Below are 17,343 nucleotides of genomic sequence, written 5' to 3'. Positions count from 1 at the left end.
CATTTGGAATCAGTTGCTATCAACTCTCAATATGAGATCCAAAGAGCTGTCACTATCAGTGAAGCAAACCATCATTAGGCTGAAAAATCAAAACAAACCCATCAGAGAAATAGCAAAAACATTAGGTGTGGCCAAATCAACTGTTTGGAACATTCTTAAAAAGAAAGAATGCACCGGAGAGTTCAGCAACACCAAAAGACCCGGAAGACCACGGAAAACAACTGTGGTGGATGACAAAAGAATTATTTCCCTGGTGAAGAAAAACCCCTTCACAACAGTTGGCCAAATCAAGAACACTCTCCAGTAGGTAGATGTATATGTGTCAAAGTCAACAATCAAGAGAAGACTTCACAAGAGTGAATATAGAGGGTTCACCACAAGATGCAAACCATTGGTGAGCCACAAAAACAGGAAGACCAGATTAGAGTTTGCCAAACAACATCTAAAAAAGCCATAACAGTTCTGGAACAACATCCTATGGACAGATGAGACAAAGATCAACTTGTACCAGAGTGATGGTAAGAGAAGAGAAGTAAAGGAACTGCTCATGATCCAAAACATACTACCTCATCAGTGAAGCATGGGGGTGGTAGTGTCATGGCGTGGGCATGTATGGCTGCCAATGGAACTGGTTCCCTTGTATTTATTGATGATGTGACTGCTGACAAAAGCAGCAGAATGAATTCTGAAGTGTTTCGGGCAATATTATATGCTCATATTCAGTCAAATACTTCAGAACTCATTGGACGGCACTTCACAGTGCAGATGGACAATGACCCGAAGCATACTGCAAAAGCAAACAAAGAGTTTTTTAAGGCTAAAAAGTGTAATGTTATGCAATGGCCAAGTCAATCCCCTGACCTGAATCCGATTGAGCATGCATTTCACTTGATGAAGACAAAACTGAAGGGAAAATGCCCCAAGAACAAGCAGGAACTGAAGACATTTGCAGTAGAGGCCTGGCAGAGCATCACCAGGGATGAAACCCAGCGTCTGGTGATGTCTATGCATTCCAGATTTCAGGCTGTAATTGCCTGCAAAGGATTTGCAACAAAGTATTAAAAAGTGAAAGTTAGATTTAGGATTGTTTAGTTTGTCCCATTACTTTTGGCCCCTTAAAAAGTGGGAGGCACAAATAGAAACTGTTGTAATTTCTACACAGTTCACCTGATTTGGATGTAATTACCCTCAAATTAAATCTGAAAGTCTGCAGTTAAATCACATCTTGTTTGTTTCATTTCAAAGCCATTGTGGCGGTGAATAGAGGCCAAAATATGGAAATTCTGTCTATGTCCCAATATTTATGGACCTGACTGTATATATATATACTGTGTGTATGTGTGTGTGTCTGTGTGTTTAACAAATTTACAATAAGTGTATTCCATTTGAGGGTTAGGTGTACAATTCTGCCTACTAACATGAAGATGTCAGAAGTCACTGCTATTTACAGCATATAATGATAAGGGATGCAGGCTTACATCAAGAATTTTACTGATGATGTAAAATAACACAAATTCTAGGAATATATTAAATCAATTTCAGTGTCTGACTGACTGAGTATTTATTTACTGTTTGTCTACTTATTCTGTACGCCCCACTCTACAGGCATACAATATGTCAATTTAGCTGCTTGTATTTGTTTCCTAAACTAATTTTAAAGGTTAATTCTGATAGTGCTTATCCAAATAAGTTCTAAACTTGGACTTTGATTTATTATTTAAGAGATAAAGCTTAACCCCCATTAATAAATATGACTACTGAATGAAAGCAAAAATCAATTAATTACCTTCTTTGTATGTTTTTCATTATCAGTGCATCATCTTTTTGTCCCACATTCAGCAGTTCACGCTTGTCTTGTTATCTGAAATGATGGTGCTTGTTTCACCAATATACAATGATACATTATTTTGAAGAAAACACATTGAAGATTGCATAAATATTTTTCTTTTGGACATTTTCCTTTAGATATTGTAATTAGAAAATGTGATCTTATCTTCCTTTAATAACAACACTTAACATATTTTATTTTAATACATTCGAAATACAGAGGCAACATATGTTGTATGAACCATTATGTACTGAATAATTTATATTACAGATCAATGACAATAAGGCTTCTCTGCACCACCTTATTAGAGAGGATGTATGAATTTTTTGTTTAAATACACATTGTGAACATTAATGTTACATTGCAATGACATAATAAAATTAAGTGTATCAAAATTCTGTATATCATTGGAACTACATTATTTTTAATATTGAAGATACATCATTGTATATGTTGGGTGTGTGTCCTGTAAATAGATTAAAAGCAAAAGAAGCTGGGAATCCTTGGATCAGAGGGAGTATCACCTCACTAACCACAGCTTAAACTGGGCCCAACAGAGAACCAGGGGGAAACATTTGCTGCTTCTCAATTTTATTACTGCTTTGAAACAACTCTTTAACATTACTTCAGCTCAATACAGTATCTTAATAATTTATTTTTATTGCATAGGTTATTGTTTGTGTGTTATGCATTTACAATAACACTGGAATTATATAATTATTACTTGACCTATGTAGTTAAGTAAATAATGCTTATTAAATATATTAAGACTCAGTAGTAACAGACGGGATGTAGTTATGTTGCAGATGGACAGGATGCCGGCTATTGAAATCCCGCCGTCGGAATCCCGACCCGGGACTAAACATAGGCGCCTTAAGCCTGATGCAAGTATAGATACCGACACCAGAAACCCGACAGCCAGCATCCTGAACATAAGTATAGTGCAGCCGGATTAGGTGTTAGCTACGGGGGGGGGGGTAGGGTAGGGTTAGGGTTGGGTACCACGGGGGGGTTAAGGCCTATGGGTGGGAGGTTAAGGTAAGGCTATGGACAGGGGGTGTTAGGTATAGGCACCACTGAGGGGGCTAGAGTTAGGCACTAAAGGGACAGGGTTAGGTTCAGGCACCAAGGGGAGAGGGTTAGGTTTAGGCACTAACGGGGAGGGTTAGGGTGCAGGGTGGGGAGGTTTAGGGTGCAAGAAGGAATGGTTAGGGTTAGAGGTAGAAGGGGGGAGGGTTAGGATACATATGTACCCCTGTCTGGATACTGAGCAACGGGATGCCGCTGTCAGTATTTTGACAGGTAGCATCCCGACTGCTGATATTTCATTCCCAACCTGTAACAGGCATACAAACTGGGTAAGAGAACTCAAATATAGAATATTAGTGTAATACACGTGGCCATATATTGCATACACTAATTCAGTGGGATTGCATATGGGAAAACAGGAAGCAGATGTAAACAGGTCACTGAGAAAAGCCAAGGTCGAAACTGGAATACCAAGCGCTGTACCAAAAATAAACAAAGTCAGGTCACAACCGGAGACAAGGTCAGAAATGAGCAGATGTAGTTACTGGGACGCTGGAGTATGGTTTGGGAGCCTATAATATGGCAATAGGAGTCTCAGATGCTCTTTATTAACTGGAACTTCAATGACGCCACCCACAATGATGTTATCTTTGGGCGTGTCTGCCCATTTAAATTTACTTCTGAGCAGCGCATGCAGCCCAATGGGAGCCACGCCTATGGAGACGCACTGCCGCCGGAGGCAAAGTGGAAGCCAGGGACTTCAGCAGTGGGTGCCATGTTACTAAAGGTAATCTAGAGGTTCTCAAATTGAAGTCAATGGTGGGAACCGTTCATTAATTGAGAAAGTTGGAGGTTCACCTCTTTTAGCCAATGAATGAAAACCCTGGCATTTCTAAGAGAAATGCAGCGGCTGACCTGTCATTTGGGATGTACCATCCTTAGAGGATGGTACTTATGTCTGTCGCTGGGACGCTTCATTTTTATGTTTTAAGAAGATGTTGGATGCCTACTTGGACAAGAGGACCTGTCCAGGGATTGTAGGCGAGTGTGTGTGTGTGAGTGTGTATGTGTGTAATAAATGTATTCTTTTATGGTGTGTTGTATTTATTTTAACATTTATTTTACAGGTGAACTAGAGATACTAGTGGGCCCTTAATGCCTCGCATGCTGGTACTTGTAGTTCTCCAAGTATCAGTATGCGAGGGAGGCTTGCTGGGACTTGTAGTTTGACTGTAAAAGACAATGTTATTATATCTTTTATTACACATAGTTTACACAATCAACCCAACATCCACTGGCCAGGGGTGCCAGGGATAAGCAAGATTTATCAGCACAGGCCTGGGGTGCCCTGGCGAGGAGGACTCCTTTTTTGGGGAGGTCCCCACCTCCTCTGGGATCCCCTGCTTGGGCTGACTAGTGATCAGGTGTAATGCTTTGGCCAGTGGACCCGGTGAAAGGGTTCCCTTGGCTGTGGCATTACACCCCCTCTAGAAAGAGTTCGGTGCTGGTTATGGTAAATACAGGCGACCCCTACTCATTTCGTGCCATGTATTTCAATAACCAGGACTGGTTTGCTGAGCTCAGTGCTAGTTGTGCTAAATATAGGGGACCCCTACTCATTTTGGCCTTCGCATTTACACAACCAGGAATGGCTCTGAAAAGTCCAGGCCTGGTTGTGATTTTAGGGGGGACCCCACGTAATTTTCTTTTAAAAATCTTTGCAGCTTTGTACACACAGATGCAGGCACGGATCTCACTGATCTGTGCATGCACCTGTGTCAATCAGACATGCTGATGCTAAAATCGAAGGCATGAAGCAGGTCTGTTATGTTGGGGATTTGTAAAAGTTTGATTTTAAGTTTGATTTGGTGTTCCTTTTCAAATCGAATCTTAGTAAATATGTGATTTGTATGTTATTCTAAGTAATAGTACCAATGTTTTTCCGGTGTTCGATTTTTCCTGGGATTCGGTTTTATGTTTGATTTGACATTCAGTTTTGCCTTTAGTAAATCTCCAAAAGCAAAAATGAATGAAAATCTAATGAAAGTCATCACACTAAAATCAAAATCGTACATTAGTAAATATACCCATAGATCTTTCGTCAGTTAAGCTTGAAATCTTATCACAGTACTGTGACTGCCCTCATACCCTATATATACTGCAGTGTGATAAGATATACTCTTGTAAAAAAAACAATTGCAGGTGCAGCTAACTATAGCAAACATACACAAGATTGCAGATTGCTTGCTAGTGTCTGACCCTCATAGACACACACTCCAACCACCTCTCTAATGGTGACTATTGCAGCACAGCTCCAGTCCACAGCCATCTCCAAGCACTCTTATGTGTAAAATGGTGCCTAAAATCACTAGGGAGGAAATCACATGCAATCCAAAACAGGCAAGATCTGAGATATCTAGGAAAATTCCGTATTGCCTCGTTTTGAGAACCAAATTTGACGGGATGATCAGAGCTGGGACTTGGTTCTACTTTGAAACCCCACCCATCTCTCCCTCTATAAACACAATGCTCTTGGGAACATGTAAAACAATGACAGGGGGTGCTCAAATCCTGCTAAGATTAATCTGTTGGTAACAGTTAAGGTACTTTCTTTACTGTATGGTTTCTATAATTTACCATATGACCCCTTCTGGTTGCTGTGCAGCATTTGTTGAGAGTTAATAAATTGGGGGATAATGGAAAGATGGTTCAGTGCTGCATCCCGCACTAGAGGTAAACATACCAGTAAGTATGTTTATTGGAATACTCACCAGGCCTGGTGTTTTATTTTAGTTGCACAATAAGTGGGTATTTTGGAGTCCAAGATGGTGCAAGCAGAGGCATCAGATGTGATAACCATTGGGACAGGCAGCAATAGGAAAGCCAGTGTTGGTATTGATCATTCAGTACCAACCAGACTATTGATGACAGTTCTGGTGGGATAGCAGCCTGTGGATGGTGAATAAAAACCAGATGCTTTTCTTGTAAGTAAAGTGTACTCCAGCAGGCTTAATTGCTTGGGCAGAACATGTGTGGGGATGCAGGTTTGGACAGCCACTGTTTAGCTGTGCTGTGGTAACAGGGCCTAATTCAGAGATGGACAGTATTGCACAGCCACAAGGAAGTTGCTGTGCAATACCGTCCAACTCAAATCCAAATGCAGCAGGATGTGTCTGTAGAAAATTGACACCTCCTTGCTGCATCTGCGATCTGAGTGCAGCTTCTGTAGATGCTGCCTCAGATCACTATAGCAACCATTGATTGCCAGGTCTGCTCCTTTGACCAGGCTTCATAAGATGAAACTTACTCAGCCTGTCTGGTTCCTGGCAGATTGTGAGGTCAGGAAATCTGTGTTTCCAGGAACGCTGGCCAGCCATGCATACTCACTTTTTGGCGAATCTTCAAGCCAGATCTCAGGACCCGTTCTGCACACAGGGCCGGTGCTAGGTTTTGCTGCACCCAGTGCCGACCTGTGTTGCCTTCCCTTGCCTCCTCCGCTCCTTCCCCCTTAGCGTCGGGTGGGAGGGCAGACTTTTCCTGCGCCCGCCGGACAAAATGGTGCTCTGGGCGATGGACCTGCTTGCCCGTGCCTGGAGCCACCACTGTCTGAACATAATACTGGAGATGTACGCAGACTATTGGCTTGCATACATCTCTGATCAGGGTCACAATGATAGTCTGCTGCTGGAGAGCAAGTGTCCTTGCTTTCAGTTCTGGTTAAGCAACTAGCATCAGTATGGTGCGTGTTGGACATGCTGTCCGCTAGGTTCGCTCAGGTTGCCCAGACTATTAGGACTACTCAGAGTGTTGGAACCAGTCTCTTCCTGGAGCACTGTCCGCTGTAACGATACTGGATCAGAACCTCTATATACCATTGCCTGTACCTTCTAAAACCCTTCCTATAAACCTCTAAGGATGACACTAATTTGCATACGCAGTCATACCATAAATAAAGACTTAGACGTGGAATCTGTGTTTCCAAAGCACAAGTGTTATTCAGGTAAAAGTTCAGACAGTTACACGCAATTGATCAAGACACAATTTAGGCGCAAAAGGAAAATTATATAGACCCAAGTACAGTATACATAAGCAGGTGCTTCCGGACCCAGAGATAGGCATCAGCAAGAGACCCCTAGTCATACAGCATTCAGCACGAAGACTGAGAAACAGCTTTCATGCACACATATTTATACTCCCCCAGAATAAACAGGACAATAGGGAAGTTTGTTGCTGGTGTCATTGGTTCCCAGGGGATAAGCATCTGTTACAGCACATTTAACAGGCTAGTTCAAATAGACTCTCCCTGCCTCTAACAGCTGTGGATCTTCCTCTTCACGCCCCCTGCAACATCCTAACAGTTATTCCTAAAATATACATTTTGTTGCTTGTAGGTCTCTGCGATCCATAACTTGAGAATGCATGATGCGATCTCCCCACCGATAACACCACAATACTGTAAAAAGAGTACGCATCAGTACAACTCCAAACATGACTTGTATAATACCTTAGTTATCAAATATCTTTATTTCTCAGCATTTAAACTAACTGAACCAACTTAAATCATACACTTTAAAGCATATTGAACCTTATGTGTGAATATGTAATGTGTGGGTATTCAGGGTTTGATATAAGGATGCTAGTTAACTTGGGGCAGATGCGTTCGCATAAAGCTAATAAAACAGCGGTTTCATACAAAGTCCTATGCATTCGCTAATATGCGACTAGTTAACAGCGCAATTGTGTGTATTAATGTGTGTATGAGAAATGGTGAAAGATGCAAATGCATGGTGCTATTAGTATTATCGCCACATGTACTAAAATGTGAGTTTATCTAAAATGGCGCTTAGGCGGCCATTCGCAAACTGGCGTCTTACGATCTCATTTTCAAGATGGCGTCTTGCGGCCATTCACAAGATGGCGTCGCTGCGATTAAATTTTAAACTGAACTTGTCTCAGCCAATTATTCAGCTTCGACAGTCCACCCTTTGATAGCAAACAACCTGCTATCACAATCTGCTATTAGAATTTAATTTAGGCTTACATTTACATATTATTTGGTGTTATTATGGGATGGCACAAGGTGGTTCTTTATCCATCAATAATGTGTCTCTGGGTGGGGACATAAAACTACTATTATATGCACACCGCGGATCTTGGAAGATCATGTGAAAGGTGTGGGAATGCACCAGTGTTATAATAGCAGTCTTGAAGGGGAATTAAGACTTTATATTATCTGTGGTGTTCTATGAATAACATTTCAATAATACATTCTATGCATGTCGAAATAATACATCAAACGATTGTATTTCCTAGTTCAGGGTTGTAATGCAGTTCTATATTTACCTCGGTATACATATTGTCATTACTGACCACCATCATAGTTTCATTCTTTCATTTCACTCTGTTTTAACATTTTCCACACTTCAACACAATAGGAACTCACCAGACGCATATGCCAATTATTATGATAACAATCAGTATAAGGATTAAGAACTTGCCTATGCTGGCGATCACTTCCTGGACCCATTCCCCTAGACTTGAGAACCATTTCACTGGGTTCAGCCATGACACCCATCCTTCTATCTTTTCCCCTAATTCAGCCACTGAAGCGTTACGGTTCTTGCGAAATTCCCACTTTAGCTGCAGAATTTCATCCATCTTCCGGTCTATCACCTCCTTAGGGTTGCTTGGATCATTGGTGACATAGGTGCAACATTTTACTCCAAATTGGGTGGCCAATGTTACACAATACCCTCCAGTAGCAGCAGTTAAATAATTCAACACTAGCCTGTTTTGCACCAGTTCTTTCTTGTATGCTTGCAATTTTCTCCCTGTATACCTGAATGTGTCATCGTACATCTCGGTGATATTATCTATTCATTTAGCAAGTTCCTGGATATATCTAAAATTTAATGTACCCCGAGCGATCCTGGTGGGGTCCAATGCGACCAGAACTTGGAAGCCAGTTGTCTCACTGATTAACTGAGTGGCTTTATGTATATCACCAGGTACCATATTTATTTTGCCTCTGTGTTCATATTGTGTGTGAAGCTATGGTGATGGTGTGTTTTTATGTATACCCAGCATTTCAACATGTGTGAGGGTCATAACTTCTGGGACTACTCTTCCCAGGTAACACAAACCTTCGGAACTCAGGGAGAGCCATTTATACACTTTTCTTCCACAGATGAAATATACATTATCAGGGAGAACATAAGGAATGGTATGCATCATTATCATTAAGCACATTTCCCTTGCAAACAATCCTATTTCTGGTTCTTCCATCTGGTACATGCAGTTTCTGGCTGTATTATTTTAGCACAATAACCATTTGGCAGCTTACCAATAATTTCTTTGGTGGAACTCAATGTATACCGATACCTAGAATGTGGAGCACAGCAGATCATGGTTTATGGACTCATTATCAGCTCTTTGTGAGAAGGTCATTGTCTGATTATTCCCCGTCACTTCCCAACTCCCGGGTTTATTGGGGTTGGTTATGTTTAAACACAAAAGTGATCTTTCTACTTGGAATTGATAGAGTTTGAAATGAGGTGGTTTGGATGAGAGGAATTTTCCATCCAATGTTTTCCCTTTTTGCAATTCTAAAATTTCCATGATATTCAGCGGGAATGGCACCAACCCTACGTTATGCTGTCCCTGGGGCACATGTGAACACACTCAGCAATCAGTTTGATTTAACACTTTGCCTACCATGCTATGATAATCCTCTAGAGGATACCCACCCCAGTACGGATTATATTTAGGTTTAGGGACCCACAAAGCTCACAAATACAGGAATCTTCAGACGATAACCCTCCACACCTTCCCCGAGTATCCGGAATGACAGCTCTTTTAACAATAACAGTACTAAGATTGGAAAGACACTCCCCTGATTGGCATTGCACTCCTCCTGATTCCACTCCATCAGCACTGCCATCAGCTCCCGTTTCCTCAATCGGTCCCCCATCACAGACACTGGATATCACCGGACTGACCAGGATGGTGAACACTCTAAAAGAGAATATGAAAATGAACACAGCAGGCCCGTCCATTGTCACACTAAGACCTGCAAATTTCTCTCAGTTCAGGTATCTTACTATGACCTTTTCAATCCTCCCGGAACAAGCTCGTGAGCGACAGGTCCACGCTATCAGCTTTGTCTCCGACTTGTTTCTCCACCGGTTGATTTACCTTTTTGCGGTGAGTGGAATGGACCCAGGTATCTCTCTCGGCCACCTTCAAAGATGTAGTACTCATCAGCAGCACCTGGTACGGACCTTCCCACCGATCAGTCAAACAACCTGAACGCAAGAAATTTCTGATCATTACATATTCTCCTTGGTCAACATCATGACAGTTCACTTCAGGCATATCATTAGACAACAATTTCAGTTTCTGCTGCTGTTGCTTTAACTGCTTACTTATTGATATAAGATACTTCACAGTTACCTCGTTGTTACCCTTTAGATCTTCCTGTGGACTTATAATCAAATGAGGTTGTCTACCGAACAAAATTTCAAATGGGGACAGATTCAGAGGAGGTCTAGGAGTGGTCCTTATGCTATGTAGGACCAAAGGTAATGCTTCTGGCCATCCTAGTCCAGTCTCTGCCATGATTTTACTTAGCTTATTTTTAATAGTCCCGTTCATCCTATCTACCTTGGCACTGGCTTGCGGACGGTAGGGGGTGTGAAGTCGGCTATTAATACCCATCAGCTTACACATATTTTGAAAAACATCACCTGTGAAATGGGTACCCCTATCACTCTCGATGATTTTAGGGATACCGTACCTGCATACAAATTCCTGAACTATTTTCTTGGCAGTAAACGCAGCAGTATTAGTGGCCGCTGGGTAAGCCTCAACCCAGTTAGAAAATATGTCTGTGCACACTAATACATACTTAAGGTTCCTGCAGGGTGGTAATTGGATGAAATCAATTTGTATCACCTGGAAAGGTCCATCAGTCGGTGGAATGTGGGACGGTTCGGTAGGGATTGCTTTCCCTATGTTCTTTCTCAAGCAGGTCAGACAAGACATTGCTATCTTCTCTGCTTGTGAAGAAAAACCTGGTGCGCACCAGTATGCCCTCACCAACTTGCACATACCCTGTTTACCCAGATGGGTCAAGCCATGTGCTGCCTCAGCCAGGGTGGGGTAATATGCCTTGGGGGCTACTGGCTTAGCATGTCCGTCCCTCCAGAGCCCAGAGGACTCTTGCCCACATCCCTTGGACTTCCAAATGGATTTTTCCTGAATTGAACACAAATTTTGCATCTCAATTAATTTCAGCATATCAATAGTTTGAAATGACATAATTGTTTCAGTTGGAGGAAACATTTTTAACCCTGCTGCCCATTTTGCAGCTTCATCAGCTCTGTTGTTGCCCAGTGACACCGGGTCATCCTCACATGTTTGGGCTTTGCATTTAATTACTGCCACTGCTTTGGGCAGTTGGATCGCTTCTAAAAGATGTTTTATGTGTCAGGAATGTGCAACTGGTGTGCCTGCTGCTGTCATAAAATTTCTCAGACGCCATAGAGCCCCAAAATCGTGCACCACCCTGAATGCGTACCTCGAGTCAGTGTAAATGTTAGCAGATTTGCTTGCTGCCAGTTCACATGCTCTAGTCCAGGGGTTCCCAACCACGGTCCTCAAGGCACACTAACAGTCCAGGTTTTAAGGATAGCCATAATTGAGCACAGGTGACTTAATTAGTACTTCAGTTATTTTGATTTAACCATCTGTGCTTAAGCATGGATATCACTAAAACCAGGACTGTAGTGTGCCTTGAGGACCGAGGTTGGGAATCACTGCTCTAGTCAGTGCTACTTACTCTGCCACCTGGGCTGAGTGAGGAGGACCAAGAGGTTTAGCTTCTATGATGTCTGTGTCATTTACAACAGCATAACCTGTACATAATTTATGTGTGTCTGTTTGTCTATGACAACTCCCATCCATATAAAAATTTACATCCACATTCTCTAAAGGTGTGTCATGTATGTCAGGTCTAGCAGTAAAGGTCTGATTCAGATGTGTCATACAATCGTGCGTATCATTATGTCTGCCGAACTCACCTCCCACCAGCAACTCCTCTCCTTCCACCCTTTGTACATCATGTTGTACATATGGTAGGTAAGTTGCTGGATTCAGCGTGATGCAACATTTAACAGTGATGTTTGCGGGTGCGATTAGAGCTAGTTCCCATTTGGTAAACCTAGCTGAGGAGACGTGTCTAGTTTGAGCTGAGTTCAACAGAGCAGATACAGCATGGGGAGTGTAGACAATCATATCATGGCCCAATACTACGTCCTCACTTTTACTCACCAATAAAGTGGTAGCTGCTACACTTCTCAAACAGGTGGGGAGTGATCTTGCTACCGTGTCCAATTGGGCACTGTAGTATGCTACGGGCCTACTGGCATCACCATGTTTTTGTGTAAGGACACCTGCAGCACAACCATCGGCTTCCGTACAATACAAATCAAAAGGTTTTTCATAATCAGGTATTCCCAATGCAGGAGCTCTTGTCAGACTATCCTTAAGATTAAGGAAAGCGTGTTCTGATTCCTCTGTGTGTATGACACGATCGGGCTTTGAGGAAGAGACTAATTCCTGTAAAGGTAAGGCCAAAATAGAAAAACCTGGTATCCACATTCTACAGTATCCACACATTCCCAAGAAGGTACGAATTTGCTGTTGATTCTGCGGCAGTGTCATGTTTTGTATGGCCTGGATTCTATCTGTTGTAAGGTGTCGTAACCGCTGGGTTAGGCAGTGTCCCAAATATTCTCTGGATTGGCACGGCTGTAGTTTGTCCTTAGCCACATTGTGTCCTGTTTGTGAAAGATGAAGTAACAAAAGTTTAGTATCATTCAAACATGACATAAACAAGTCAGAACATAGCAATAAATTGTCCACATATTGAATTAGAACAGATCCATTGGCAGGTTGAAAAGATTGTAAATAGTCGTGCAATGCCTGGGAGAAGATACTGGGGCTGTCTATGAAACCTTGGGGTAATCGTGTCCATGTGTATTGTAAACCTCTGTATGTAAAGGCGAATAGATACTGACAGTCAGGATGGAGAGGCACAGAGAAGAAAGCTGAACAGAGGTCAATGACAGTGAAATGGGTTGCATTTGCATCAAAATGACCGCTGGATTCGGCACTACGGGGAATTGGCTCTCTACTACCTTATTAACACCTCTAAGGTCTTGTACCAGCCTATAACCCCTCCCACCACTCTTCTTCACTGGAAAGATGGGACTGTTGGCTACACTAGCTGTACAAACTAAAATTCCCTGTTGCAATAATCGTTCAATTATTTGAAAAACCCCTAATTCTACCTCCTGCTTTAGTGGGTACTGGGGAATTTTTGGAGCTTGCCTTCCGCTTTTTAAATTTACCATTACTGGGCTTACATTTGCCATTAATCCAGTGTCCTGTCCATCTTTAGTCCAAAGGGAATCTGGAATTAGGGACTACATTTCATCTACATGTGATGGAGTTTCATTTAAAACTGTAGAGTGATACATTATCCTTTGAGGAGTGTCTAACATATCCCACACCTCGTATACCATTCTCTCTGGGATATCTAAAAATACACCATCGGGGGTGCAATATATAACACATCCCATCTTACATAACAAGTCTCTGCCCAGTAGGTTAGTAGGAGCCACAGCAGCCAGAAGAAAAGAATGCCTGGTATGCAATGGCCCAATAGTAACCTCTGTGGACTTTGTTAAAGGATAATGTTCCACTTTACCTGTTACACCCATTGTTGGTACTGTCTCGTTGGTCACCTGCAAATTAACGGGAGATTTTATCACCGACCTGGTCACCCCTGTGTCTATAAGAAAAGGATATTCAGTACCAGCTACATCATGACCGGTTCTTCCCTAGTACTTCCCGTTAACCTGACCATCTGTAGACTACAGGTATGACCTGACCCCTAGCATTGGCTACCAGTCTCCAATAAAGCATTTACGGCTACAATTGGAGCTGGTGCCTGCTGAACATTTGCTGGCCTCTGTGCATATCCCTTATGGGGATATCTAGGTCTTCCCTGATGTGGGATCCCTACTCCTTTTACTGTACAGTTTCTACTTAAGTGTCCTGTTTGTTTACAGTTAAAACAGGTTCGTGTTTCGGTTGAAAACATGTGGTGTTGTGAGGTTTGCGCAGAGGGTAAAGGTGGTGGATATGGGTAAGGATAGGGAGGGTAAGGGTATTGTGGGGGATAAGAAGTTGGTGGATAGCCTGGGTCCTGTGGTTTCATCGGGTTAGTGGGATAGAGTTGTGTTTGTTGTTGAATGGGGTTAGTGAGAGCACATACTTGTTCAGAAGTGAGTGTGTGTGCAAGTGTAAGTGTGTCTGTTGGCTGTGATGTTACCATCATTCCCTCCAGAGCTTGTATACTGACAGCCATTAGTTTTTCACTCTGGGCTTCTCTCTTATTGGAGATGTTTTTATCATGTTCAATGGCGGTTTCTATGAGGGTATCTATTGTAAGTCCCCACCAGCCATGCTGTGAGGTCTGAACCTGAGTTTTTAAACTCTCTTTCAGACCATCCACAAGTACCGTAACTATCATTCCCCTGTGGTGAGTGCTATCTTTAATATCTTCTATCCCAGTGTACTGGGTGATAGCCTGCAGAGCCCGATCGCAGTAATCTTCTGCAGTCTCACTTTCTTTCTGTTTAATGGTGAAAATTTTGTTCCAGTTAACTACTACTGGAAAATATATACCCAATTGAGTTACAATGCGGGAAATGTTACCTTGGTTTACTTGGTCTGTTAAGGGAACGTCACCATCCAATACACAATCCATGATAAATTTTGTCACGTCAGTATTACGTGGAAGACAGGCCCTTAACACCACACGCCAATCTTTAATAGTGGGCTCATGTGAACTACTCAAATTTCTCAAAAATCTTTAACATTTGTATAATTCCTTTTTGGGATCGGGGAAATCATTTATGACGGAATTTAGTTCTGCTCTTGTCCAAGGACAATGCATTACTACTTCCCTCATGGGCACTATACCATTTGCATCTGCATTTCCATTTGGAACAGTTATTGTCCGAATGGGATGCAGACCGATAGCGCTGCTACCTTTGACCTGATTACCTGGCTGGCGGTTTAGTCTGCTGCTGCTGCATATGGTATGAACAACTTCCTCTACGGGTGCAGAGGGCATTAACACTTCCCTTGCTGTTACCAATGGAGATGGCGGCACCACTCGTGATTCTGGTGATGCAGCATCTATCATCTGCACAGCATGGGAAATGGCAGACATTACAATAGGCTTATCATCCGCATCATGAACATTTTCTTTATAATTGCTTAAGAGAGGGTACAAGTTGCTTGTTACATTTTTATGGGTATTTTTGGTAACTGTACTTGCACCTCCATCCACATAAGGTGGGGGAGGTGAGCGTGAACTGCTGGCAATACTCTCCACAACACTACCTTGCCACACGTGCGAGCCAATTTGCGGCTCGCCCGTATTGCACTTCAGCGTTGCAGATGGATTTTCTGGCAATGCGCTCGCGACGCTAGTTTGCGTCGCTTGCACATTTTTAAGCCACGCATCCCCCTCATGCTGCCACAGTTTTAAACATTCAAAATATTTAACCTTTTTCTCTTGGGAGTGCATCAAACTGATGTGATCCCGGACATTGTCTAACACATTTTTATCGAAACTACCAATTCTGGGAAACGGTCTAACACTCTTCCTTGTCATATTAAACCATAAATCACAATACCTTATTGCATAAGTACCGTACTTGGTATGCATGATACGACGGGCCGATCCGATCGGCGCCTCCATTAGCAGCACATCATTGCCTGACATCTCTACTGTTTGCGTGGCTCCCATTCTGAGACAACTCCTACGCTTTTCAATAAAGATTTAAAACGGTGAAAGACAATCAAGACACTTTCACTTACCTGTGGACGATTTAAGTCGGCGGCGCCCACACACCTGGATAAGATTTAGTAAGGCGACTTCCACACCTATGAGAGTTTATATGTCGGCTACTCTCACGCACCTCTCTACAACAAAGACAACATGTACACCTGCTACTGTGTATAGAATGGTAAAGCTGCTTACCGAGCGGCTAGACTAACCCTTGCACCTAACCTTTAAGGATCATACGATACCCTTAACTTTGTCCAACAAATATTCACTGTTGCACACTTTTTTCCTGCGCAGAAAAATACACGTTAACCCAGATATTGGTAATAGAAAAAAATGTAAACCTCAATGGCTTTGTTCAAACACGTGGCAACACAACCGGAAGTACGTATATGCTATTGTGCGACCAGTCGCATACACAATAATGCGACAACCACACAACCGTATAATGGCTTTTTAACTGCATACGCAAAAGTGCATCTTTGCTATGTTCAAACCTGCGACTTAGCCGCGTACTCAGTACTGCGACACCCCTTTAAACATAAGGTTCTATCAACAGAGGAAAACAAACTTTTTCCTCTCTTGTCCCTGGATTCTAGTCAGCTTCCTTGATTCACATGGAGACGGATAGCAATCTTTCAGCACAAAGCGGTTGCAGGCAAACCCTGCATGTGGCCAGTCCACCCTTTGCGGAAATATCGATAGACGTATGTACTGTGTGAGCAGGTAAGTGACTTCACTACGAGCCCCCAACTAACAATACTGGATCAGAACCTCTATATACCTCTGCCTGTACCTTCTAAAACCCTTCCTATAAACCTCTAAGGATGACGCTAATTTGCGTACGCAGTCATACCATAAATAAAGACTTAGACGTGGAATCTGTGGTTCCAAAGCACAGGTGTTATTCAGGTAAAAGTTCAGACAGTTACACGCAATTGATCAAGACACAATTTAGGTGCAAAAGGAAAATTATACAGACCCAAGTACAGTATACATGCGCAGGCGCTTCCAGACCCGGAGATAGGCATCAGCAAGAGACCCCTAGTCATACAGCATTCAGCACAAAGACTGAGAACCAGCGTTCGTGCACACATATTTATACCCTCCCAGAATAACCAGGACAATAGGGAAGTTTGTTGCTGGTGTCATTGGTTCCCAGGGGAGAAGCATCTGTTACAGCACATTTAACAGGCTAGTTCAAATAGACTCTCCCCGCCTCTAACAGCTGGGGATCTTCCTCTCCATGCCCCCTGCAACATCCTAACAGTTATTCCTAAAATATACATTTTGTTGCTTGTAGGCTCTGCGATCCATAACTCGAGAATGCATGATGTGATCTCCCCACCGATAACACCAGAATACTGTAAAAAGAGTACGCATCAGTACAACTCCAATCATGACTTGTTTAGCATGTATAATACTTTAGTTATCAAATATCTTTATTTCTCAGCATTTAAACTAACTGAACCAACTTAAATCATACACTTTAAAGCATATTGAACCTTATGTGTGAATATGTAATGTGTGGGTATTCAGGGTTTGATATAAGGATGCTAGT

The sequence above is a fragment of the Taudactylus pleione genome, unplaced genomic scaffold, assembly GCF_031769625.1.
Source record: "Taudactylus pleione unplaced genomic scaffold, aTauple2 ptg000121l, whole genome shotgun sequence".
Taxonomy (NCBI): Eukaryota; Metazoa; Chordata; class Amphibia; order Anura; family Myobatrachidae; genus Taudactylus; species Taudactylus pleione.
This window is presented reverse-complemented; position numbering follows the sequence as displayed.